Source organism: Pseudopipra pipra, chromosome 3 (genome assembly GCF_036250125.1).
Source record: "Pseudopipra pipra isolate bDixPip1 chromosome 3, bDixPip1.hap1, whole genome shotgun sequence".
Lineage (NCBI taxonomy): Eukaryota > Metazoa > Chordata > Aves > Passeriformes > Pipridae > Pseudopipra > Pseudopipra pipra.
In genome coordinates, this window is record NC_087551.1 from 47,545,913 (window position 1) to 47,572,251 (window position 26,339).

At 40.1% G+C, this 26,339-nt stretch overlaps 1 protein-coding gene and 1 long non-coding RNA gene across 5 annotated transcripts in view; one reads left to right on the forward strand and one right to left on the reverse strand.

Moving 5' to 3' along the window:
- PRKN (parkin RBR E3 ubiquitin protein ligase) overlaps positions 1 to 26,339 on the forward strand; it is a 782,243-nt gene that overhangs the window by 696,028 nt on the left and 59,876 nt on the right. The gene's annotated exons all lie outside the window — the stretch shown is intronic.
- LOC135411442 (uncharacterized) lies at positions 13,698 to 16,383 on the reverse strand. 2 transcript variants are annotated; one of them, XR_010429158.1, is made up of 3 exons: positions 16,087 to 16,383; positions 15,183 to 15,247; positions 13,698 to 13,973 (listed from the first exon to the last, which is right to left on the reverse strand). It is a non-coding gene; the product is annotated as an uncharacterized LOC135411442 (long non-coding RNA). The 2 variants fall into 2 exon arrangements; XR_010429159.1 differs by having other exon boundaries at positions 16,077 to 16,383.

Here is a 26,339-nt window from a genome sequence, read left to right on the forward strand (position 1 = left end):
GTCTGTGGCATCATTTGTACAAAAGCTTCAAGACTTCAGTGTTAAGAAGTCATTTGCATGTCTTGTTCATTCATTGTCAAACTGCAGCATATACTAAAGCTGAGCTTTCCTCTGTGCAAAGAGCTCTTGCTCATGGATGCACTGAAAACATGTTGGGCAATGGTTTTGAATGATCTAGTATTTTTTATATAACTTATTTGAAATATTTACACCAAATTGTGGTATGCAAAGAGAATCCTGCAACAAGGATTCATCAAGCCTGGTAATTTACACACATAAAACAGGTACATGGTGATTACAATGATGGGACAGCTTGAATGAGTGAAATCTTGTGATTCCTGATCGCAAAGTATTTAGCCTTTTCCCTGAAAAGTTGGCTGTTCTAGTCAAAGCAGTAGTTCTTAGCAGTCATAAACAGTGAAGAATTACACAAGGATGAAATGATCTTGAAAAATTTCTTGGCTATATCAAGTAAACACATTTCTTTTAGCATTAGGCATTCAAGACATCCTATTTTGTTTACATTATTTAACACTCATATTTTTTCAAGGTTCATCTTTTTTTTTTGTTTGTTTTTAAATTTCCTGAGAACCTACTGCAGCTCCCCAGAGGATTAATGAAGTATGATATTTTTTCCCTTGCCTGTACCTCAGCCTACAGAAAATTATTTGACCATTAATTACCACATTATGGTGCAAGGACGACAACAGGCATTAATTTCTTCTGCAGGATCTTTGAAGAACACAAGAATCCTTTGAAGAGCCTAATTTTACTAGTTGAACTATAAAGAGTTCATTCAGCAATTTCTTTAGATTTTCTTGGAAAATTTGATTTTGGTCATGAATCAATTCAGTTTAAGTTTACAGGTTTTTTGATAAGCAAGGTAAAGTTTAAAATTTTCTTTTCAAAAAATTATTGAAAGCCATATTACTGAAAAAAAAAGAAAAAAAACACTGTTCTTGCACATATTTATATTTTATCTACTTCATCAATATTCCATTTATTTACATATTATTATTAATCATAGGAACATGCACAAGGCTAAACATGAAAGACCTGCTACAAGTAGCAAGATCGACTGAAAAAGTAGTGGTGTGACCATGGCCCAACTTCCCCATTCACATGAACAGCGGAGCACAGTGCTGGCCCTGGGGTTGGATTGTTGGAAAAGAAGTAAAAAAGTCAGGAAAGGAGAAAAGTGGTCAGCTCAAATGTATAGAGCTTTTGAGGACATAGGATGTACAGTAGGAAGGTACTTCTTAGCAGCTGTTTCACTCTGTTAACTAAGAAATACAGAAAATATCTTTATTCCTTCAATAAAACAGTTTTTGTGAGAGTTCTTGTTCCTTGCCCTAGATCTCTGGGGGAGACCACCAGGACAGCAGGAACTACTTCTTTTAAGTTAGTGCAGGAGCAACTAGATGCATTTTCTGTGTCACATCCTATATCTATATAATGGATTTGGCAGTGTAGCAAAGATTCCTTGCATGGTGTTTCTTTTTAAAAAGCTAAATTAAAAACAAACAAACAAACAAAAAACAGCCCCTTATATCAGTAGAATGTAGAGCCAAAAGAAATACTATATTATTTTCTGCTCAATTTCCTAAAGTAGTAGTATCCAACATTACTGCAGTACTCAAGGGAGGATATTACAAACAATATTCAGCTGAAGTGTACAGTAGGTTATTGCAGTTTAACAAATATGAGCTCTGCTTGATTTCAAGGATTTCTCCATTTTCCTTCTATCCAATTTAGTGTAGACTTCTCAGCATTATTATCATAGAAGTGGTCTGTAGGGAATAGGAATGAAGCCTGACAGATGGATTTAAAATGAAAGGAGAACCTTGATAGGATTTTGTGACTACAGAAGAATTTAATAAATAGCAGAATGATGATTCACTGATGTAGTGAAAGTTATTGAATAATAAGATTAACTTGAAGAGTTCCCAAAGAAAGGCTGCTGCTGGTAGACTGATTTCCTGCTGTTATTTCTGCTCATACTTCATAGTTTCATTTGCATCCAAACATGAAGCTTTTATACCCTGTTTTTAAAAATTTGAATTCAGGAGTATAAGATTTTTAAAACATACAAGTTTTGAAATATCTTCTATTCTGTTATCTTGAACCTTGGTAGGAACTCTGCAAAAGTTTTTGAATAATCAAGATATAAATTTCAACTTTATCAAGCTCGGTGGGATAATTGGTATAGATGGGAATTTAGGCAGTCTTTATGCATGCACTGCTATGAATGTGTTATTTGTCAAGTGTTTCAGTCACTTAAAAATAATGAAGTGCTTTGTGATCGTGGTGATTTTATGTCATGGCTTTGTCCTACACAGTCTGAACAAATTAAAGTTAATTCAATGGCTTTGGAAAGGTCCATGGTCCTTACCAAAAATTTCTTGGCAACTTAAGTACAGGGAGGGGAAAAAATAATATAAATCCTAAACCAAACGGCGAGACAAATAACACATTAGCGTGTTGAAGCCAGGTAACACCTGAAAAGCGAACTTAAGCAATATAAAGAGTTAAGCACAAAATGTAGAAGCAAGCTTTAGCAAGGCACATAGAATTCAGCATTATGAAAGCGGAGACAATAAATTCACTGAGGTACAGGTCGCGCTGACACAGGAGAACATAAACATGAACAGAAAATGCTAGTACACACAAAAAGAGACATATGGGGAGGAAACCAAAGAGATAAAGAGAGGGACATGCCAAGAAATTAGGTATTGGTGCCAAATACCGAAACTCTCTGCCAAATTCATAAGGAAGCTACCCAAATTAGGGAAGGTTCAAAAGTTTAGGAGGATGATGATGAAAAGGACACGAGGTTCATGATGAAGGAAGACCGGAACTCCCACCGAAGTTCTCCCCAAATTAAGGACCACGCCTCTAACTCCGCCTCAACTCCACCTGTTATGAATATTAAAAGTAGATGTTGCAATGTAATGAATATTCATAATATATGATGTAATTGCTTGGCAAAACGTGTATAAAAGTTGGATTGTGTGTTTCTCGAGTTGGAGCAGTTTGTCCAGGGCGACCTGGCTGCTCCCCGGCCGTGAAATAAATACCTCCTGCTTATAGACTGAAATTCTGTCTCTGAGCAGTTTCTCCGCGCCTTGTTTTGGGGCATAAAATTGGCATCAATTTGGCGAGCCAGGCAGGAGCGGGGGTCTTCCTGAGCCAGGACCCAAGGGGCCGGGACGCTCTCAGGGCCCCCCGACTGAATTTTTGTCGGCAGAGTCTCCCAGACCCCTTGGATCTGCGCAACGGTGGACAAGAACCTCCTGCTTCAAATTAAGAGGTATTTATGTTTTGAACTGCAGTTTATAAAAGAAGGTAATTAAGTTGGTGGGGATAGGACGCTATCGCCCAAAAGGGAGCTGGGGGACGCCTCAGCATTAGCCCTAAACGGGTTAGAGTCCCGGCACTGCAGTGTAAACAGAGAGCAGGTTAGAGTCCTGCCAAGAAAGGGTTAGAGTCCCTAAACGGGTTAGAGTCCCGGCACTGCAGTGTAAACAAGAGAGCAGGTTAGAGTCCTGCCAAGAAAGGGTTAGAGTCCCTAAACGGGTTAGAGTCCCGGCACTGCAGTGTAAATGTCTTTTCTTTGTAATGCTGTGTTCACCCTTTATGTTTCTGTGTCTTGTTTGCAAATGTTCTTGCTCTAATTTACCCTGATCATTCTTTGTTTGTTTGTTTGTTTTGTGTAAGATATTGTCTGGTAATGCATTGGAAACTGTGCTCGATTCAGAAAATTAACCATTTTTAATTCTTCCGAGGCTGTTTGAGAGTTTCTAGGAGCTTTAGGACCCAGAAAGCTCCTTGTACTAGCAAAGAATTCTTGGAATGCGGTTTCTCTTGCTAAATGTTTTGGTTTTTGTCAACGAGTAAAACGAAACTAAAATAAGCTGTTTCATTGCTTGCAGCAGTTTGTTTGTCTGTTGTAAAAAATTAGATGTTGTGTTTTTCATATATGGTATAGTTCTTAAGACGTCTTTTTAACTCTATATGGGAAATGATTGCAATCTCAGTTCTATAAAAGTGAATAAGCTCTTGCCGGCACGTATAAATCCTAGGATTAAAATCTGTCCTTTCTGTTATTGTTCACTGTATGTTAGAGCTTTGTGTAACAATTGTGGTAAATATATTCTGGGTCCAAGAGGAACACAAGAAATAGCGCTCAATCGTACCCTTACCTTCTACTGTATACGCTGTTGGTCAAATCAAGATTTGGCAGAAACTAAGTGGGTGAGATTTTATTGTTGCCACACTCATAGACAGGTATTTGTAACATCTTGGTTGCATTTTCTGTAAGAAGTGTGTTTTATAGTTTGCAGCAACATCCTGTGAGTTTGTGGTAACATAAATCGGACAGCCGACAGCAAAGCCATATCTCTCGGTCTGCGGCGCCATCTCGCGACCTTGCTCGGTAACGCAGATTGCTCAGATAGAAACCAGAAGGTAGGAAAGTTCTCCTATATCAAGTGTGCAAGTGTGAATGTGAGTGTGATTGAGACGCGGCTCTGCTGCGGGGCGAGTGGGAGTCCCGCTCTGCGGTTCCTGTTCTCCGCGAGGAGCCAGGCCAGAAACGGACGAAGCGATTGGAGATTGCGTACATGAAGTATTGGGGCAGAATCAGAAATACTCTAAGACGGTGGAATAGGATAAGGAAAGTATTGCGATTTAAAGTAGAATTTACTGACATACCGAAAGCTACACAGTGTGAACACATTGGTGGAAGCCTAGCCCGATTGGACATAGAAGCACGAATTCAGAGACAAGAATTGCTTGACATAATAGAATATCACGTAAAGGAATTCATAAGAAAAATAGAAAAGGAGAGTGGGAGGTTGGGATACGATCCACTAGTATTAGAAGAGTTTCTTGATTGGACACCCGTTTGGGAACACGATCCCCAGATTAGTTGGTATATTACTGACGCACAGATAGTAGAAAAATCTGGAAGAGCACCCTATAAGTTTGTCTGGTGAGCCCCTACCTCTCACAAAACCTTATCCATTACTACATCACCAGGCCCTACGATAATAATGGGAAGCCAGCAAAGTAAGGACATAAATATGAAAACCCCCCTGGGGTGTATCCTAAAGCATTGGAGAGATCTAGGGGGAGCCCCAGGAGGAAACATAAGCAAGAAAACACTCTTAAAGTACTGCACGCAATGGTGGCCTCTGTATAAACTAGATGATGATGAGAAATGGCCACCTGAAGGGACAACAAATTACAACACTATTTTACAGCTCATGTTGTTCCTCCGTCGACTGGGCAAGTGGGATGAAGTGATGTATTGCGACATGTTTTTCACGCTCAGGAATAAGCCTGAGTGGCAGAGAGAATGCGGAGTAAATGTTGCACCGCAGGACCCCTTGGTTTTAGCTTTGGAAAAGGATAAGAAAAATTTGAAACCAAAGGGACGTTGTTGTGATGCTTGTAGTATCGGACAACAGTGTCTTAAATTAAAAGGAAGGGACAGTGAAGAAGAAAGTAGAATAAGTTTATGGGAGTACCAACCATATGCTCCAGGATACGGGATACCACGACCAAAGCGGAGAGAAGGTGAAGGAGACACTAGCCTATTAGGAGATATTTCGCTAGAGCTAGGAAGATCCAGGACCGGAGCTAGTCCTCAAAAATCGAAAGACAGTTGGGAAGAAAGTAGCCCATCAAAATCGGAGAGCCCCCAAGGAGAAAGCAGCTCGCAGGGACTGAGTAGTCCACAGGGGTCAGAAAGTTACAGAGAAGAAAGTTACAGAGAGGAAGAGGTCGATAAGGAAAAAAGTAGCCTGATGAGACCGGAGGGTCACGGGGAAGAGAGTAGTCCGCCTAAACCAAAAGAAGACAGGAATAGAGATACCAGTACACCGAGAAAAGAAGACAGTGTCTACAGAGTGGAAACTAGCACACCAAAAGATGCTAGTCATGAGAATGAAAGTAGCCCACCAAGACTAAGAGGTAACGAAAAAGAGGGCGATTCCCCCAAGGGAGGATGTAGTGGTATTATTATTCAAGGGGAAAAGGAAGACAACACCCAAAGGTTAAACATAGTGATTCAAATAGATGATAAGAGAGATACCAGAGGGACAGAAGAAGGGGAAGAGAGCAGCCCCGGGCAGGCTGAGCGCCGACAGCGTCTCCTCCAAACCCAGAGAGAGAAGCGACTGGACTGTGTGAATCATGCTAGAGGGTTGGCAGAAGATGACTGGGCAGGAACGGGAAGTGAGGACGAAGAACCGAAACGAGGGAAAAGAAAAGAAAAGAGAAAGAATAGAACAGACACTAGAACCCAAGAAGAAGACGACCCTGGAGAAGGAACTAGCCACCCACACTACACCAGGTCTATAGCTCGAAAGGAAGCAAAAGAAAGAATCGAGAGAAGTTATACAGTAGCTCCCCTTCGACAGATAATGCCCATTGCAGGAGACCGGGGGCGGGTAAAGGTACCATTCACAGCAAGTGATTTGAATAGTTGGAGAGAAGAAGCCCGGAATTTTAGGAAGAACCCAGAGGGGGTGGCTAAGAGGTTCGAGTTGATTGCAAAGAACCTAGATATCGACTGGAGTGATATAGAAGTAATGCTGTCAGAATTAACAGAAACGGAAAAAGAGCTGGTATTGAAAACAGGAAGAGATAGTGCCGCCGTATTGCCCGAAGAATTGGAAGTTGTATTCCCAAGTAAAAATCCAGAGTGGGATCCAAATAACCCCAATCATTATGAGCTGCTGGTGCAATATAGGAAGCTAATAGCATTAGGTCTGCGGAAAGCAATACCTAAAGCCATTAACTGGGCAGCTTTGTATGATGTTAGACAGGGAAAGGATGAAAGTCCCTCAGAATTTCTAGATAGACTTAGGACTGCCATGAGACAATACACACCCTTAGACCCAGCATCGGAAGAGGGGAGACAACAACTGCTAGGGCTAGTAATGGGGCAGTGCACTTCAGATATTAGAAAGAAACTACAAAAACTTAAACATCCAGCAAATAAAGATCTAGAGACATTGATGAATGAGGCCTGGGAAGTATACAACAACAGAGAAAAAGAAGAGAAAAAGAGGGAAGATAAAAGAGTTGCTCGGATCGTAGCAGTAGCAGTGGCAGCCCAAAATACAAAATTCCAAGACACAAGTGCCAGGGGTAGAGGTCGTGGTTACCCTATGAGAGGGAGGGGAGGATTCAGACCCCAACCCATCAGAGTAGGACCGGATCAATGTTCCAATTGCTTTCAGTTAGGCCATTGGAGACGAGACTGCCCCCAGCTCGGAGAAAGGCTTGCAAACACTGCTGTTGCACAACGGAGCAGTGACTGAAGGGGACCAGTGAGTCGTTCCCTAGCAGACCCACTGGTTAAAATGGAGCTAGAGGAAGGTGAAAAAGAATTAGATTTTTTGATTGATACAGGAGCAACATTTTCAGTTTTAAATCAAGAATTAGTACCAAAGAGTGATGAGTTTGTACAAGTTGTGGGAGCAACAGGCCAACCAGAAAAAGCTTACTTCCTAAAACCTATTAAATATAAAATTGGAAAGCAAATGGGGATCCATCAATTTCTATATTTACCAAATTCTCCAAAGCCTTTACTAGGAAGGGATTTACTGGAAAATTTGGAAGCCGTAATAAAATTCAACAAAGACCCAATTAACCTGGACAGTGTTACCTCAAGGCTACAAAAACAGTCCAACAATCTTTGGGAATCAATTAGCCAGAGAATTGGAACAATGGGAAAAGCCACAGGGGGATGGTACTCTTCTGCAATACGTAGCTGATCTGCTGATAGCAACTGAATCAGAAGAAGAGTGTGTTAAATGGACTATTTCTTTGTTAAATTTCTTGGGACTAAGTGGATATCGAGTCTCTCAACAGAAAGCGCAACTGGTGCAAGAAAAGGTAGTATACCTGGGATATGAGATCTCCAGAGGACAACGATCCCTAGGAACAGCGAGGAAAGAAGCCATTTGCCAGATGCCCAGACCAGAAACGGTGAGAGATCTACGAGCCTTTCTGGGAATGACAGGTTGGTGTCGCTTATGGATCTACCAATATGGGGTACTCGCCAAGCCATTGTATGATTTATTAAAGGAAGCTAAGAGTATCCTAGTTTGGACTCCCGAAGCAGAGGGAGCTTTTAAGAGACTGAAACAAGAACTCATGAGAGCCCCGGCTTTGAGCCTCCCTGATGTAACAAAACCATTCTGGCTGTTCTCTCATGAACGGCAAGGGATGGCTTTAGGAATCTTGGCGCAACAGTTGGGACCACACAAAAGAGTTGTGGCCTATTTCTTCAAACAGCTGGATGAAGTAAGCAAAGGATGGCCCAGCTGTTTGAAAGCGGTGGCCGCAGTGATCATAAATATAGAAGAGGCCAGAAAACTCACGATGGGCCAGAAAATGACTGTGTTAGTGTCCCACACTGTGTCTGCTGTACTAGAACAGAAAGGTGGCCATTGGTTGTCACCTTCCAGATTCCTAAAGTACCAAGTAATCCTAGCTGAATCAGATGACGTAACCATTCAAGTAACTAACATTGTGAATCCAGCCTCATTTCTAGAAGGAAGAATGTCAGCAGAACCAATAGAGCATGACTGCCTAGAAACCATCGAAGCAGTCTACTCCAGTCGCCCGGATCTCAAAGAAGAGCCATTTGAAGATGCAGACAACTGGTTCTCGGACGGCAGCAGCTTCGTGAAGCAAGGAGTAAGAATGGCAGGCTATGCAGTAACCACAACGGAAGAGGTAATCGAATCAAATCCTTTACCTGCAGGGACCTCAGCCCAAAAGGCAGAATTAATAGCTCTTACCCGAGCCCTGGAATTGGCAGAAGGCATACGAATTAATATTTGGACAGACTCTAAGTATGCCTTCTCCGTCGTACATGCTCATGGAGCAATTTGGAAAGAAAGGGGACTGCTAACCGCCCAAGGGAAAACAGTCAAACACGCAGAAGAAATTCTACGATTGTTAGAAGCAGTCCAACTCCCAGCACAAGTGGCCATAATGCATTGCAAAGGACACCTAAAAGGTAACACTGTTCCAGAGATAGGAAATAGGAAAGCTGATGCAGAAGCTAAATTAGCTGCTGCAAGAACCAAGGAAGTGGTTATAACAGCTCTAATACCAGAAGAGCTAAATACCGACTTCCAACCAGATTATCAGGACTCAGATCATAGATGGATTCAAAAGAACAAGGGCAAATTATTAGACAATGAATGGGGTCAATTAGAAACAGGACAATTAATAATACCAGAGAAGTTAATGTGGCAATTTGTGAAAACAGAACATGAGAAAACACATTGGAGTTTAGATCCACTTTATCAGTATTTACAAACTAGAATAGCAGGACCAAAATTATTCACTACTGTAAAACAAGTTACAACCCAATGCGAACGATGCTTGAAGAATAACCCAAATACAGGGACCAAGATACATCAGGGAGCAATACATCGAGGTAAATTCCCAGGTGAAGTATGGCAGATTGATTTCTCTGAACTCCCAAGAAAAGGGGGGTATAGGTACCTATTGGTACTAACTGATACATTTTCTGGGTGGCCTGAAGCATTTCCCTGCAGAACAAACAAGGAGAGGGAGGTAACTAAAGTTTTGCTAAACGAAATTATACCACGATTTGGAATACCAAGGAGTATATCCTCAGACAGAGGTACACATTTCTGTGCAAAAGTTGTGAGAGCAATAAGCAAAGCATTGCAAATTAAATGGCAATTGCATACGCCCTACAGGCCACAAGCCAGTGGGCAAGTGGAAAAGATGAATCATCTTATTAAACAACAAATTGCTAAAATATGTCAAGAAACTAACTTACAATGGTATCAAGCTCTGCCTATTGCTCTGATTAGATTGAGGGTCAAACCTCGATCGAAAGAAAAGTTGAGCCCGTTTGAAATTCTGTACGGTAGACCTTATGCTATGCAAGTTGTAAATAGTGATGCTGTAGACCAAATAGGCAATCAATATATATATGATTATGTAATTGCTGTTGGAAAACATTTTGATAAAAATGCTGCAGTAGTAATAGAACACCAGCCCAAGCAACCTGACTGTAAATTGCATCCATTTAACCCCGGTGATTGGGTGTATGTTAAGAATCTTTTAGGAAAACCCCTACAAGAAAAGTGGAAGGGACCTTTCCAAGTGCTGCTGACCACCTTCACCGCGGTTAGGATCAAGGAACGACCTACATGGATTCACTACTCTCGAGTCAAGAAAGCTCCAGAAGATAAGCAAGAAGACCTGGCATCATGAATCCGGCTCTTTCAACATTGATCATTGGACTTCTGATAAGTATAGTTTTATCTCAAAACTCTACCTCTGAAGGACCGTGGTCTAATGCTTACATAGAACTACCTTTCGAAGGTGATTTCCCGGAAATGGAGATTTATATTTTACATAACAAACAACCTTACACGCCAGACCCAGGCTATCTCACAGCACAAAAGGGAGACCAATTTCAAATAGGGTGTCGAGAAGTTGAGGGACTAATAGGAAAAACAGATAAACTAACACTGATGATTAAATTCTGGCCAGATGAATCTAAACAGGATTTAATCACTTATAGCCAAATAAAAAAAGGTCAGCCCATTGTTTGGACTCAACGGCCAGGACCAATCTCATGTCAGTGGGATAGTTTTGAAGGAGGCAGAGCACAATGTGAAATTCTATTCGAGTTAAATCATTCAGTGACATTCACCTGTAATAGGGAAGGAAACCCTCCAGGTGTTGACACCGTTAGAAAAAGAATTTCACTAGCTAAAGACCCATCTCGTGAAATCACTCCACAAGTAGAATGTAGAAGAATACATAATTTCACTTTGATAGGACCTCAAGTAATAAGACAGTCAAACGAGTTGAAGTTACTACTAGATCCTACATATTCTCTAAAGAAGGTACAGATGAACATTCAAACAGACATTACACACTTACAAGAAGATTGCCAGCCATTTGTAAAGCAAAGTCTCAAAGGCTGGAATGCCTGGTTAGCGACTAGGTCACTTCACAAACGAACACAAAGAGATATAAGTGGATGGATTGGCACAGGGTTTGGTATAATGAACACCATAGACCAAGAGGTAATACTAAATAAGTTGAGTACCGTCACTTCCAATCTAGGTAAGCTTAAAGTACCTTTAAGCTCATCTATGCTAACTTTAGCAGAAACACAATCCTTAGTAGTTAAATTGATGGCTCTAATAGCTGACCACACCGCTGAAGATTTTGTCAAGATTGCTGATTACGCTGGAGATATTAGCAAAGAAGTTGCACTTGCTATCCAGTGCGTTCAAACACAACAATGGATACAGTCAGTGGCAGCAGGAATATTGAGAGAAGGGATGTCAGGTATACTACCTCAAGAAGTAAGAGAAACAATATTAAGAGATAGCTCCACTACACGATTTGAAATAGACCACCAGGCTTGGTGGCAATTAGTTAATTTTACCTATGATCCACAACAAGAACATGTTGAGGCCTATGTCCTCACCATCAGCGCTGCAGAAGAGAGAGCTATCTTCCCCATTCTAACATTAGGAACTATACATCAAGATGCCATTGTCAGACCTGTAGATCATAATGTCTGGGCAAACTATGACCACACTAAGAACAAGTGGCAATCAATTAGCACAGAGGCATGTATTCCTAAAGGACAATTAGGTTATATTTGCGAAAATGCCATAGTAGAAGCTGAAGACTTATGCTTAGATGCTGAAGACGGTATATGCACTTTTGAAATGCTTCCGCACAATAAAACCCGATCACAAGTATTCTATATAGGAAATGGATGCGCTTGCATTAGAACCCCTTGTGTTGATGTAGTTATAGATAATTGTCTTGAAGTGACTAATGATACTAACTTTTGTATATGTAACTTCACCAAAATTGTAGGTTGTGACTTTAGCTATACTGCACCCATAACCACACAGCAGTTAATCGAAGCTGAGTACACTTTGTATCATGAAGTACCCAAACTACAGATAGGTATGGATACTAAGCTTCTCAAAGAAATGCTTATGCATCCTGAGGTAAAAAAGTTAGCTCAAAAGGTGAATCAAACGACCCAACGCATGGTGTGGCAAGTAGAGCATAATTCAGAGGGTATAAAGAATATCTTGACGAAAGTTACACAAGTAGGTCAACATCACTGGTGGGACATTTTCACAGGGTACTCTCCAACAGCAACTCAAGTCTTTCACTACCTAGTACACCCCATATTGATTATAGCTATAGGCATGCTCTTGTTAACCCTCATGAACATATGCCTGTGGTGTAAGTTAAGGTCCATGGTCAAGAGAACACAAATGATCTGGGCAATGATAAAAGCATATCAGCGACCTTTAGGATTAGAACTTGACGAAGGAATTCGTAAGTTCTAAGAAAAGGGGGGAAATGAAGCCAGGTAACACCTGAAAAGCGAACTTAAGCAATATAAAGAGTTAAGCACAAAATGTAGAAGCAAGCTTTAGCAAGGCACATAGAATTCAGCATTATGAAAGCGGAGACAATAAATTCACTGAGGTACAGGTCGCGCTGACACAGGAGAACATAAACATGAACAGAAAATGCTAGTACACACAAAAAGAGACATATGGGGAGGAAACCAAAGAGATAAAGAGAGGGACATGCCAAGAAATTAGGTATTGGTGCCAAATACCGAAACTCTCTGCCAAATTCATAAGGAAGCTACCCAAATTAGGGAAGGTTCAAAAGTTTAGGAGGATGATGATGAAAAGGACACGAGGTTCATGATGAAGGAAGACCGGAACTCCCACCGAAGTTCTCCCCAAATTAAGGACCACGCCTCTAACTCCGCCTCAACTCCACCTGTTATGAATATTAAAAGTAGATGTTGCAATGTAATGAATATTCATAATATATGATGTAATTGCTTGGCAAAACGTGTATAAAAGTTGGATTGTGTGTTTCTCGAGTTGGAGCAGTTTGTCCAGGGCGACCTGGCTGCTCCCCGGCCGTGAAATAAATACCTCCTGCTTATAGACTGAAATTCTGTCTCTGAGCAGTTTCTCCGCGCCTTGTTTTGGGGCATAAAATTGGCATCAGTGTGATGTTCATTTTGGTATTTAATACTGTAATAGCCTTGTGCAGCAAGGTTTTGGTAGTGGGGCAGACTACAGGAGTGGCTTCTGTGAGAAGAAGGTAGAAGCTTCCCCATGTCTGATAGAGCCAATGCCAGTTGGCTCCAAGATGGATCTAATGCTGGCCAAGGCTGAGCCCATCAGTGATGGTGACAGCACCACTGGCCTAACATATTTAAGAAGGGAGGAAAAAAACTGGAACAGCAATTGCAGCTGGGGAAGGATACACATTGGAGAACTGTCTCTGGGGAGAAGTTGGTACGGAAACTGGGGTTAAGCCCAGGGAGAAGAGAGCAGCGTGGGGAAGGTGTTTTTTAAATTTAGAGTTTTATTTCTCATTATCCTACTCAGATTTGACTGGTAATAACTTTTTTTTCCCAATTTTTCCCAAGTTACTGTCTGTTTGCCCATGACAGTAATGACTGAGTGATCTCTGCCTGTCCTTATCCTGACCCACCAGCCGTTTGTTATATTTTCCCTCCTGTGTCCAGCTGAGGAGGGGAGTGATAGAGTAGCATCCAGCCAGGATCAACCCACCACAAATACAGAAGTCAATGAATGTGTTTCACAACACTGAAGATTTTGCAGAATGCCACAAGTTTCAGTGCAAGCACTGGACAAGACTGATAACAGCAGTTATCAGTCTGCTTTGCTATAGAATTTAATTCAGTATTGTAGTACAATGCTGTACTTCCTTTGTGCTAGAAGGGTACTGAATTTACCCTACAGTTTCTCCTGGCTCTGGAAGGAAGATAAATGTCAGGGAGTACTTAGGGCTTCTCCTCTTGGGATGCGACTAGACATGCAGGAAAGTATCTTCCTTTTCAGAGGCAATGAGCCATGTTTACCACTCTGGAAGAAAAAGAAAGAGGACTGTGAAAAGAGCTGATCCAAATACCCAGCTCCTTGGCAATAACTACTGAGCTAACAGCGCTCTCTCTTTTAATTTATGAGATGCTTTGCATCTTTAGGTTATACATTGTTTATGATGTCTAAGTAGAAATCCCTCTCAGGGATGGGTCAATGAGACAATACTAGGGAGTGATACAGGCTGCAATGCAAACAGGTCAAAAGCCAACACAATGAGCCCACCAGGGCATAGTGCCAAGGTGATTTTTGCTGAACGTAGTGTAGGAGATGAACTGTGAGACATATCACATTACTTCAGCATCTCAAAGGAACACAAGAATCTACTTTGGGTTAGGAGCTGGTAAATACATTTCCCACTGGTGCAGGCCTGGTATGATTGAGTGCAAATATAAGTAACCCTTAAGGGACAAATATGAAAAGATATGTGTCCCCCAAAACTTTTAAGAACTGGAAAATTATACTAAAATCAAGTGCCAGTTAATGTAGTACTTCTATTCAACCCACATTCTGAATACACTGGATATTTGAATTACAGAATGCCATTTGTTGTAGGCTTTATGAGCAAAAGCATTGCTCTTCTCTTTTCTTGGACCATAAGACAGGCAGTAAGACACCTGTCCCATGTCAAGTGGCAGCGGGCACTCTCATTAATGTCTATTTGTTACAATGAGAGAAAGTATTACCCCCATTTTTACACATGGAGAGCCTGGAATTGCAAGATTAAGAAGCTTGTTCAAAGCCTCGGGGTTCCATACTACCATTTCTGAGTCTGACCATTTAAATTATAAACTCTCCCTTGGAAAAAAAACGAAGTTCTTTTGTCATGTAGAGATGAAGAGTATGATATTCCTCTTATGTACTCCACTGTGAATCACAAATTATTCCATTGCAGTGTGTGGAATTGCCGGGGTAACTCTGAGACAATAAAACCAAAACAGCGGGAGATTTTTAAAAGCATCAAAGAGGTTTTGGGGCACAAATCTTTCTGACTCTGAATGCGTCTTGTGTTTCTAAATTATTTTAGTGCTACAGAAGCTGCCATTCCATGTTGCATTATCTATTTCTAGGTGGTCAGTTTATCCTTCTGGTGATTATTATTTGGTTCAGGGCAAAACAGAGTCCAACAGAAGCAAAGCAGGTTCTTTTCTTGCCTGTCAAGGTTTCTGTCAGTAGAATGTAATCGAAACTTACAGTATTGAGGTGATGAGCCAAAGATGTTTGAAGTATCCTCATCTTGGGAAATGATCCTACTGTGCCTGTTTCAAAGGTGGCGATTTTTCTTACATAAAATGTTAGCCTGTGTATCTGTATTTGTGTATGTAAACAGATTAACATATTTTTCTGTTCATCAGTTCTAAGAATTTTCCTTTGCTGCTGCTCATTTTAGAAGGAATAAGCAGCTACAATACTGCTTACTATTCCTCTAAAGGGACAGTTCTCTGACCTTGTTTCCCCTGGCATATGTATAAATTTCTGCTAATGCAAACAGCAAAAAAAAAATTCCTGCTGGAGCAATACCATGTACCCAGTTCCCTGTGGAGACACCCCAGGAAAACAAATACATACAAAACATTAACTGCATTGTGCCTGAAGGTACTAAAAGACTGGGGTGTTGATCACTGAATAAAAACAGCAAAATGGAACAGAATTTCTTGAAACTGTATTGTTATGCATTGAAAAAAATATATTTAATTGCAGTAATATTTAAATTCTACCGATAAGCAGAAAGTAAAATTCTAGTGAATTTTTAGTGGATAATGGAATACCTGATAATCAGTCCTTTAACTTCCTTTGAGTCTCTTGATGTAAACAATGTTGTTTAAGTCAACAAGTTTGATTTAAAACCCTCCCAGACAGAAATAGGCCTGCTTTTTTTCTGTCCCTGGTTAAAAATTATATTTGATATTTTTGAAAAGAGAAAGAATACATCTTTCTGCAAGTTAACTGCATTGGAATATTAAGTGCTTTTGGCTTTTCCTCAGGAAAAGCATCATCTAAGTTAATTAAGAAACCTCCTTGCTTCCTTGAGAGTCTCACTGTTTCATTAGAGTAATGTATGCCAGTTTGTATTAAATTGAAGTTCACCTTAGCTCACCCAGTAGTTTTTCAGTTAATAACATGTAAGTTGACATCTGTTTTTTGTCTTTTGATCTCTTTTGTGTGTGATGGATGGTGATACACAACCATGAAGTAGGAGTTCACTCCTACTTGTTATTGTGGCATGTCCCACTAAGAGTCAGAACAAAGTGTGATGAAGTCACAGTGATTCTGGTTTGTCTCTGGCACTCTCACAGCTGATGTCAACGGTAGCATTCAGTAAGTCCTATAAGGAACCACAGCAGTTTCATACACAGAAATGTTTTTGGGGTTTTTTGCAGTCATTTTAAACACATCTTTCAATAGTGAAAAGTAGAAGGGATTTCTCTTAAACAATTTCACTTCTATTAATACTGCTATGGATTTAAAGTCATAGATTTTTTTCTGTTCTCTCATTCTCCAGCAAGTTTCCTAGGAAAAAGAAAATCTCTTGTCTGAAGAGGTTGGCCTTGTACCATATTAATCAATACACAGAGTTGTTCTCCTTCCCAATAAGTCCCTCAGATATTCATCTTATTGATTATTAATTAGTGATTATTATTCCATATCCAAGAAGAACTAACTCAAAGGCTGCATGCTTTCTACAACTTAGTTGACTGAGTTTGTAAATCACCCAAGGCTGGATGCATCTGTAACTTTGATGGAGAGGTAAAGGGAAAGGTTTTTCTAGCAGTGCAGTTCATTTCCATATGGTAAGATTAGGTACTCCTTTCAACAGCAATGATATGTATTTAACCTATTCCTGTAAAACACACACACACTTGCATACATAATGTTTCTTCCTGCAAATCTGCAACTAGATACAGCTACGACACATACAATCTAGGTAACAAAGTGATAGTAACCACACTAGTTAGCTTTGTTGTGTCCTCACTGGAAGCTAGGGTTTGGTATTTGATTGCCTTCCAGTAAGTGATTTAATAAGCTAATTATTCTGTGGAGCAGAAAATTCCCAGAACTGTGCCTGCATAAGCAATTTGGCCAGTGTTTCTTCCCATCAGTACTCTGTGCCATCAAACATTTTCTGAATTGTTGGCAGTCTTGCATCTCTTCTGGACAGCCAATATACAAATTAAACATAATTTTGATAGTTGTCCAGATTTTACAGTGAATATGGCTACAAACACAGGTAGGCAGCATGTTAGGTGTGGCTCCCTAAATGGTATGCTGATACCACACTCTGCAGTGTTTCTAAAAAAATGTTTAATTTAATTGGACTTGCCAGAATGAAATCAGACATACCAAAAGAAGCATTGTGACTATTGAGTCCCTGCAGACCTTTCAATTTTGAACAAACTTACTTATTTTTCTAATATCTAAATAAAAGAGGGTTTAATTTCCTAGGTGGATGAGGACCCTCCTTGTCTAACACCATTTGAATGGTCATTTATTGCTATGAGGATTTGGCTAGAGGGGGAGGATTTCTCTAAGCACCAACAGATGCAATCACATGTTGAATGGAAAGTAAAGCCAGTTTTTCAGCATTGTCAGAGAATAGGATTTTTTCAAAGGAGGCAGCACTTACAATATTAGGTATGCTGCCTGTCTAAACCTACAGTCACTTGGCACTGAACCTCTAGCAATACTGTCCAAGTAATTTAGAAGGCACATGTGTTCAGATGGCACAGCTCCACCCAGAGTCAGAGTTAGCCAAGAGATCATCCATGTAGGAGCATCAAGTGGTACTGTAGATAGTAGAGTTTCAAGCCAAAATGAAGTTTCCAAACAGCTGTCTGTTCCTATATCATATACTGAGAGCTAAAATGGTATGAGATTGATAATCAATTTTTTACTTGGGTTACTTTTTGAAGCATAGCCCCTCTGTAGATGCAGACACCTTGACGCTGCAGTGCAGAGCTGGTGCTTTGGTGAGTCAAGAGAAAGAATCACTCTCTGAATGCCTTTTCATTTTCAGATAGTTGAGGAAGCAGAATCATCCCTGTCCTTATGTTCTAGAACAAGTGATGTAGAGGATTTCTGCTGAAAACATTCCCATTGTTATCTGTCAAAGCAAACAGTGAGAATAAGAAATGTGTCAGGTAGTTTATAGGTTTGAGTATCCAAGCAAAGTCCAAAGGTATTTTAGGCATCTCTGATATACAAGCAGGGAGATCAGCATTTCCGTAGTAAAATTCATGCTCCTAACATCCACACTTATCCTTGACAAAGAAAAGCTTTTTAATACACACTGGTGAGTTGCCCTTGCTGTGCAACCCAAATATCTAACTCTATGTCCTGAATTTAAGGACTTGTCATGTACCTGATTCTGAAAAGGTAAAAGCAGAGCTGCATGGAATTCAATGAAACTGTCCGCATAGACCAGGCAGCAGTGACAGAAGGAAAAAAATTAAACTGGCTGTAAAAAACATAACTGATGAACAGGTATACAGCTACAGAGGAAGAGACAACTGTGTCTGCCAGAAAGATTTCACTTCTTCTTGGAAGAAATGCTACCATTCAGAAAAGTTTGATCTACAGTTGCTTTGAAAAAATTTCCAAGATTAGAAGATGGGATCAGAAGCCAAAAGAGAAATTGCCAAACAGAACATAAATAGGTCAGAGCCAGAGGAAAGTGGATTATGGAAAGTCTCTTTTCTCTCTTATGAAGCAACTGATACTGGTCATTACTGGACACCTCCTTGCACAGTTCCTTGGTGAGCCATTTGACATGATATCTGCAAAACAGTATGGGTTCATTTGCAGCCTGCTCATTTCAGTAGAACAGTGGACATACGATTGTTTAATATAACAATTGTGAAACAAAGCAGACAATAAATTGAACACAACTGAAAAGGATTAAGTGGAGATTAATCTTTAACTAAGTTAATCTGGTGGGATCTCTATATAAATCTAGCCTAAATCAATGGACCTGGAATTAGCTAACTGGAAGCTCTAACCACAGAAGCTGGGTAGAGTTTAGTCAGCAGAGTTATGACACTTAATGGAGTTGATCTCCTTAGAATATAAGCATCATTATCTGTTTTATCACTGATCACAGTATAGTAAGTAATGAGAAAATTACAGATCTGCATGGGTTCAAATTCTAAATTTCAGCTGGTTTATGTACTACCAGCTAATCCTTCATAGCTTTCCAGTTGTTCTGGGCAGCACTTAGCAGCTCAAAGCCAGGCTGAACCATTCCACCATAATGTAACATGTTGCCTAAAAGACCATGGAGAGAAAGACTCCAGGCCAATTTAGCATGTAAGATAAGATAAAGAGAGCAGGTCCTTTAATAAGGCCGGTGGCCTAGAGGAATACATACCATGCATGCACACTCAGACAGTGGTTCTATGATTCTGTAATAAGGTCCATCCAATCCCAGATCTGTCCACCCCCGGTTCTGCCCCCAACACGCCCCTTTGGGAATTGGGTCTGGGGGCGTGTGGGACCCCTTTTTCCTCATCTTCATCATCTTCATAGCATGCACAGTTCTTGGAGCTCCTCCAGAATTCTGGGCTTGAGGGTTGCTTTGTCTGCATGATGTCTTCTGGTTCAGGCGTCAGGTGAGAAGTTCTTAAACAAAGATGTTTTTCTACAATTCTACCTTGAAAAGAAGACTAAACATGCTAATGGAATTTTAGAGGGATTGATAAAGAGTAAGGGATATAATGCAGCTACATTAAAATCTACATTTACTACATAACTACTTCTAAAAGCTACAAAAGTTAAAAAATCCAAAAAAGCTCTGAGGCGTCAGTCCCCCCTTTAGAGATGGACAAAACTCAATGTTGTCGAATCTCTACCACTCACGCCTAGCGTTATACATAAGAACAGCAACTGGTGTTGATGACTGTACACACGCCTCCTTGTGAGGCTAGTGAAAACTAGAGGGCCATTTGGTTTTGTAGATGATTTTCAAGTGGTCTTGGGAATCTGGAGAAGTCCTAGCTGATTGGAAGCTGGTGAACGTTGTCCTGATTTTCAAGAAAGGCTAGAATGAGGACTCCAGAAACTGTAGGCCTGTCAGTCTCACTTCAGTTCCTGCTAAAGTTATGAAGATTATTCTGGGACATATTGAAAAACACCTGAAAGACAACGCAGTCATTGGTCACAGCCAGCACAGCTTCATGAGAGGAAAGTTCTGCTTATCAAACCTGATTTCCTTCTATAACAAAGTAACCCACCCAGTTGATCGCGAGAAGCCAGTTGATGTAATCTTTTTGGATTTCACTAAAGCTTTCAATACTGTCCCTCACAGGATCCTTCTGGACAAAATGTCCAGCACACAGCTGGATAAACACATCATGTGGTGGGTGAGCAATTGGCTCACGGGTCAAGCACAGAGGGTAATAGTGAATGAGGTAACATCAGACTGGTGACCTGTCACTAGTGGGGTTCCACAGGGCTGCATCTTGGGCACAGTGCTCTTCAACATCTTCATAAATGACTTGGAGGCAGAACTGGAAGGGATACTAAGCAAGTTTGCAGATGACAGAAAACTCAGAGGAGCTGTTGACTCCCTCAAAGGCAGGGAGGCTCTGTAGAGAGACGTTGACCACCAACTACATGAAGCTCTGTAGAACCCCAGCCCCAGAGCCACAAGCTCAGCTAGGAGTTTTATTTTTAAAAATATACAAGGCTCCAAAAACTTGCCGACCAAATGTTTTGAGAACCTTCAGTCTTATTACCTTGAGGCAGAGCAAAGAGGAAGAACCTACACAAGTTTTCTCAGGAGATACTTTTCCTGACAAGTTTAGAAAATATGGGAGAAAATAATGGTCTTGGCAGAAGTTTAGGAGGGTAACATAAAGTCAAAACAAAGTGCTCCACCAAAGCTATGACCCAGCACATGCCAACCCATACAACCCAGCAAAATCCAACCCACCAATCTCAAGTTATAAAGATAATATTACTATTATTAATAATATATTATTATGTATCATATAAAATTAAGTAATATATTATAATATTAGTTAATAATATTAAGAAGTTGTAAAGAAAGAGAGGAAGAGAGAGTAAGAAGAGAGGAGAATAAGAGAAAAATAGATTATTAAATAGCTACCACCCAAGAGTCATACCTTTCACAAGGCAGGTGGCAGGTCCCAAGAGCAAGGTGGAGACCATGTGCTGCTGTTTTTAAGTGCTGTGACCACCCCTCCCAGGTGGGACTTCTGGATCTCTGGCCACTCTGTGGCTCCAGGGCAAGGTGAGGGGCAGTGCTGTCCCTGTGCCAGCCAACCTAAGGCTGGGTTAGGGGTTCCAGGGAGCACAGTGTGGGTGTGCCCCCAGGCTGCCCTTTTGATTGACAGCTGCTCCAGGGTCTCTCCACGAGGCTGCAGGGGCTGCCATGTGGGATACAGCCTGGCCTTTCCCCCCACACATACACACACCTAAGTTGGTTCTGACCCAATAATATAATCCAGTACCTCACAAGTTCAACAAGGGAAACTGCCAGACTCTGCACCTGGGATGGGGATGGGGCCACCCTGGCCTAGTACAGACTAGGGAATGAGGTGCTGGAAAGCAGTGCCACAGAAAGGGATCTGGGGGTCTTGGTCAATGGCAAGTTGAATATGAGTCAGCAGTGCCCTGGCAGGGCCAACTGTGTCCTGGGGGGCATCAGGCAAAGGATCACCAGCCGGTCGAGGGAGGGGATTGTCCTGCTCTGCTCTGCATTGGTGTGGCCTCACCTGGAATATTGTGGCAGTTTTGGGCACTGCAATAGAAGAAAGGCATTAAGCTCTTAGAGAGTGTCCAAAGGAGGGTAGCAAAGATGCTAAAGGACCTCAAAGGGAAGCCATATGAGGTCACTTGGTCTGTTCATCCTGGAGAAGAGAAGACTAAGGGGACACCTCATCACAGTCTACAACTTCCTCATGAGGGGAGAAGGAGGGGCAGGCACTGATCTCTTCTCTCTGGTGACAGTGATCTGAGGGAATGGCCTGAAGTTGTGTCAGGGGAGGTTTAGGTTGGATATTAGAAATAGCTTCTCCACGCAGAGGGTGGTTGGGCACTGGAAGAGGTTCCCCTGTGAAGTGGCCACAGCACCAAGCCTGACAGAGTTCAAGAAGCTTTTGGATGATACTCTGGGGCACATGATGTGACTCTTGGGGATGGTCCTGTGCAGGGCTAAGGGTTGGATTCAGTGATCCTTGTGGGTCCCTTCCAGCTCAGCATATTCTGTGGTTCTGTGATTCTGTGAACTATTTGAAGAAACAGATTTAATCCATAATCAGAAGATAAGAATTAAACTGTTTTCCTTTCAGATGTTGGGGTCCTTCATGCAAACAGTTTTTTAATTTTCTATGTACTCATCTATTTTTTTTGTATCAGAAAGATTTAAAAAGGTACTGTTTAGAATACCACACTAGTACAAAAATGTTTCTTTCTTTTTCTTTCTCTCTTTCTTTCTCTCTTTCTGTCTTTCTCTCTTGTATTTGATCAGTTCAAAACTCTCCACAAAGTGTCAGGATGAGTAATTGTGGAAAGGAGCAGAGGAGAGAACATTCTTTTTTCCATTAGAGTTACAAACTTTAGAGAAGAAATAATGTTGTTTAAAATTCATAATATCTCAGAATATCATAATGTGTGTTAGCCTTAAAGTTTCATCTCAGAAGAGCCTATTTGAAGCAAATTTCTTGATTTTCCCCACTCACTGCACTTTGATTCACATCATAGTGTGATCTTAGGGCACATCAACTGACCTTTTGTCCTGAAGAAATTAAGCTGAAGGATGAGGTCCAGGAGCTTATATCATGCATTCCTACTGCTAATGAGCACTCCATCCTCAAGACAGGCTAAAGCTGGTCTGAAATAAAAGCCCGAAACATTAATAGTGTGGACAGTCTGTCTCCCATACCAACTGCTGAACTTTTCAAATCAAACTTTTCAGATTGCACTGCCAAAGAAGGCTGCAGAGAAAAAAGTAAAAAGTGTTATGATTTTGAGCTTATTCTGTTGAATTAAAATGGTAATTTTAATTATTTATTTTTTTTTTTGTAACTGTAAAGTTCACCTCCATCTACAGAAAATAGGGCTATCCCCTTTTTTACTGGAAACATCCTTGCAGCAGTCTTTAGCATACAGTTTGGATTTCAGCATGTGTCACCTTCTTGCAACAAGGTGAAAAGAGGATTTCCCACCTCCTTCTCCAGTTTTTAAAGCATTATTCAAAAAGCTACTTTTTATATAAAAACTTTGGTGTAGGGGTCAGATAGCCAGCTACTGTAAGACCCAAGTACCATTTTGGCTTAGAGGGTTTTCTTTCCAGCAAGAGACACTTTAATGACTGGTCAAATGTACTAACCATCCGCTCCTTGCCTTAGGCCTTCAAACTAATGCAGAAAGTCATTAAGCATTCAGTAATAGGAAAGCATATTCCATACTATCCATGCAGTGCATGCAAAATTGGGTAAGAACTTCTACTGTACCACTGGAATTGCAAAAGAAATAAATACATAAAATAGCTCTTAGTCCTAAAAGAACTTTCCACCCTGTGAATGTGAAGCTGCAGCATCTGTGATAAAGCAAAAATGTGTCTCTCTCCATTTGGTGCATATATATATATATAATTAATTGTGAGAGATGTTCAGTCGTGCTGATGATTTGATCCATTCAGCAAGAATGCACTTTTCACAGTACCTTACACATTGCCCAGTCACAGAGACTGTCCTTTTTTTTTTTTACTTTCAATGCTGTAAATTAAAAAATGTATACATTTGCATCTTGTTATTGAGTTCAAACCAGTTGTTCCATTCTGATGGTGCTTGCAAACCTTATCAGATTTAGTGCTCTGTCTTTTATTGTTGCTTGCTAGGCAACTTGGAGTTTCCTGTGAACTGAATGAGAAAGTGATAACATGTGGTCTTTCTGTTTAATTTCATAAACCTGCACTCACTCCAACCTCATCATGTTTTGTAGAGAGGTACACATGAGCAAAATGAAGAAAAATTATATTAAAACTTATCCATCACTTAGTACTTTAATTTACCCTTCTATGTCTTCTTTAGTAAAGAAGCCTTAGCAAAGAGCTCTTTGCTAAGGCAAAGAGCCTTAGCAAAAATAAATGAAGACATTTATTCAAGGAAAAATATATTTTTGTTAGAAATTATTTGTGTATTTGGTATAGAACTGAAATAGACTCTTCTCCACTTAGATGAAAAATTAGTGAGTGTTTCAGTTATTAATTATCTACAGTAACTATTTGTTGAATGAATATTAATTTTTATTATGTATCCAAGATCCAAGAATGCTTTACCAGATGTAGTTTCAATTCCCAGTTGAAGTAAATTGGCTTTGCTTCACTGAAACAAAACATCTATATCAGTTTATACCAGCTGAAGATCTGGCTCCAGAAATGCAAGACAGCATTGAGATTTCAGACCTGCTGAGCAACATGCACCTCTCCATGTTAAAATATTTTAAATATTTAATATTAAAAACACACACACACCAAAAAAAAAGAAAAAAACCCAAACAAACAAAAAACCCCAACCAAACAAGATAAGGAAAAAACCAACAATAATCAGAATGGGCCTTGGTTTCCACAGTAAAAAGTTCAAAGTTATGTGTCTCTGAGAACTCAATACCAACTTAAGACTGAACCCTCAAGGTATCATAAAGGGATGGAGAGTGTGTTACAGTAAAGATGATATCTCCTGCTGCAGTGTTTACTGCATTCCTTTACTCCTAACCATCTTCCTTTCACTCAATCAAAAGTGGCACACCACCACTTTAAGAAAAACATGATACATGAATTTGATCAACTTAAACCCAATGATAGTTTTTGAATCCAAGAATAAGAAGAGGTTATAATTTACCAGCTCCAGCACAGATACTTCTCTCCTCCTCTTTTATGCTATTTTTTTTTTGGTTTGCTAACCTCTTATTATCATAGTTGAAAGAACTACTTAAGTAACTAGTCTAAGATCCTGATTTTGTAATTTCATCTGTGAATTGTCATTTAAAATGTAGTTTGGACCTCATAATGGAGAAGGGTTGACATTCTTATTCTACATGTCCTGTAGCTGCTGCCTTGGAACTAAAAGGGAAAGCTGAACTGGAAATAATTTTCTAAAGGTTATGTGGTGGAAACAAAGACAGTAAAAACTCATATAGACTTTTTTCTGCCACTAAAACAAATTATAGAACTGAAATTGGTCTGATTTTTTTTTTTTCCCATTAGTTTTCTGGTTCTTGTTCAGTGTTCATGGCTCAGAAGTGACTTATAGAGAGTGCCTTGAAAAACTTCAAAACATGTGGGCCACTACTGAAATGACAGCGTGGCTTTGTCACAATACTTTGTGCAGACAATTTTGCTGTACTATTGAGAAACTGTGACTTAAATTTAAAAGGGGCAAAGTCCCCAGTTACTTTATAGAGCCATGGCAGTCCTGTTCCTTACGTTTCTTGTCAATAAGTCTGGTCAATGTGATTTAAGTCGAATGTAGGAGAAAACAAATAATTTCTTCTGATTTAGACATCGTGAAGTGCTAAGACAACTTACATGTTTTTAAGAAGATGCTGTGGGTAATAGAGAGGCAGGCTACTGTTTTTTAGTACATAAATCATATTGCCCTGGTAACAAATCAGGATCACAAAGACTGTAGGAAGCAAAGTGAGATAATGTCTCACGGACTAGTAGCTTAGTGCGGTTAGGTTGTTTTACATTTCTACTTATTAATATGTCAGTCTTCCTTTTTCACAAAGATGAAAAAATGAAAGGACATTTCTAAATTCTGAAGACATTATCGGAAGCTTCCAACAGTCAGCCAGGCTCCCAGGACTTTCTGTGAATGGCTGATACTGTTTGTCACCTGCACATCTGAGTGCTTGGCACACCATAGAGCTAAGTGCAGCTCTTTCTAGTAGAATGGTACTGCACATACAAAATTTTTTTGAAAGCTTAGTAATAAGAAAAAAATGTTTCTCATTTTTCTATAAAGCATTTCAAGCATTCAAGATAATATTGAAGGTAGTAATTTTCCATATGATAGTTCTCCCTGTGTCAGATAATGATTTTACAGCCTTTGAATTCCTAACTCAAAATTGCTCTATATGTTTTTATTATTATCATTTTTTCCAAAAAGCTTTACAAAAAAAAGACAACATGAGCACACTGCTTTTATTGTGTGGGTGTGTGGTTGCCTCTGTATAATAGACTCCCTAATGTTCTTGGTTATAATGTGTAGCATTGCACAGGTAGCACTCTAGATTTCCAAACTCCATTTTCAGGCTCAATAATAGCCTTTCATTCAGGCAAAGAATTTACACCTAATTATAGATCTGTGTGCTTTTGTTCTGTTGTCT